The sequence below is a fragment of the Triticum urartu genome, chromosome 2 (genome assembly GCF_003073215.2).
Source record: "Triticum urartu cultivar G1812 chromosome 2, Tu2.1, whole genome shotgun sequence".
NCBI lineage: Eukaryota > Viridiplantae > Streptophyta > Magnoliopsida > Poales > Poaceae > Triticum > Triticum urartu.
The window spans coordinates 737943618-737945729 of NC_053023.1; positions in this window are offsets into that span (position 1 = coordinate 737943618).

A 2112-nucleotide genomic window follows, 5' to 3' on the forward strand; every position below is an offset into this window, starting at 1 on the left:
ATTACCTGTAATTATCCTCACTATATTCTTTTCTGTGGTATTATGCAGGATGAAGATGTATGAAATGAGAAAAGGTGGACGCTATGGCATTGGATTCATTGACCCAAACACCGTTAATGAATACACGTGGAAAATGAACAAGTATTATGAAAAGCAGGTAGAGGACAGCATGCTAGAGTTCTTGAAGCGCCTCAAATACAATGAAGATATACTACTTCCTTACAACTTCCAGTGAGTCACACTTTCTTGTACTACAAATTCTCTGTTTTTGCCTACTAGCTAGCTACATGTTTTTGCTTACATATGCCCGCTTAATTAAGACATGCAAACGTGTGTGCATGCAGATTTCACTGGATCTTGTGTATCATTAAAGTTGACGCCGGAACAGTTGAAATACTAGACTCGCTACTCAAAGAAAATAGTGACTATAACATCTTGTTTGGGATAGTCAACAGGTAATTTCAATCATTATTAACTATATATCTCGGCCTATTTAGTTCGTCATTTCATGATATGAACTATTTAATAACCCCTTTATTCATTTTCTTTGTCGGCGGGCAGGGCTTGGGCAAGGTTCATCAGCGTCACGGAAGGCGAATGGAAACCAAAGCTGAAATGGTTTCGATCCAAGGTAAGTAATTAAGTAGTACTAGCTAGCTAGCTAGCTGCCGCATCTCTTTAATTATCATGCTTGATTAATTATTATCTAATCAAATTAAATTCCATTCTCGTAATAAAGGCCCTGAAGCAGGCGCAGGGGACTGATCTGTGTGCATTCTGCGTTTGTGAGAACATTCGCATGATGGCGTCCGAAAGGAGCAGATCTCAAAGACAGGAATGGGTACGCTTGTCAGAACACTATTCACAATTTTTACACCATTATTGATATCTAGTCACACAACTAATACACATGCATATTGATCTCCTTCTTAACAGTTCACAGAGGTGCGGGACAAGCTCCTAGAAACGGAGCGCGTAGAAGCACTTCAAGAGGAATTGGCGGGATTTTTGCTCGACCAGGTCATAAATCCGAAGGGAGAATACTATTACCCTCTACCGCCCTCATGAACCACTTCCAATTGTCATCGTGCTCCGATGGCACCAATTAGGCTAATGCCACTGGCTCCGAAGGCAACATGCATATGTAGGAGAAATTGTATATAGCTATACATGTGTGTATGTGTAAATTAATATGGTGGTTTGTGAGACATTGATGATATATATATGATTGGTTCTACTAGAAATTCTATTTATATATATATATATATATATATGCATAACATGTACAATGTGTAGTACCGTAAAATACAAGCAAACGAAAAAGAATTAAAATGGAAAACACAAAATTAAATGAAAAAGAAATCATAAAACCAAAAACCCCACAACCATTTAGTACCGGTTGGTGTTACCAACCGGTACTAAAGGGCTCCCGGCCCCCGGAGCTGGCTCGTGCCACGTGGATCCCCTTTAGCACCGGTTCGTGCTGAACCGGTACTAAAGGGGGGGGGGGGCTTTAGTGCCGAAACTTTAGTGCCGGTTCCTAAACCGGCACTAAAGGGCCTTACGAACCGGTGCTATTGCCCGGTTCTGCACTAGTGTGTCTATATTCTGTCCAATAATATATTTTGTAACCTGTGAAAATATCAGAAATGTGCATTTTTTCGACCACCTCCAAATCACCTCAGTTTTGGCACACATGATCTCTTCCACAAACAAAACTAGGTTTCCAAGTTTTTGTATTTTTTTTGTATTTTTTTGAATTTATAATGCCCTCTAGACTGACTGCTGAAAACATCGGTCTATGCCTCAAGGGGGCATTGTAAAATAATTTTTTTCAAAATTTTCTTGCATACACATGTTTTGCACATGTGGGTGACCATGTACAAGAAAATTTGGGTGATTTGGAGGTGGTGGAAAAATTCACGTTTTTTCAAAAACTGGCTTAAGTGACCAAATGGTCCCTCCGGGAATGCGGGCATTTTTTCAACCACCTCCAAATCACCTCAGTTTTGGCACACATGATCTCTTCCACAAACAAAACTAGGTTTCCAAGCTTTTGTATTTTTTTGAATTTATAATGCCCTCTAGACTGACTGCTGAAAACATCGGTCT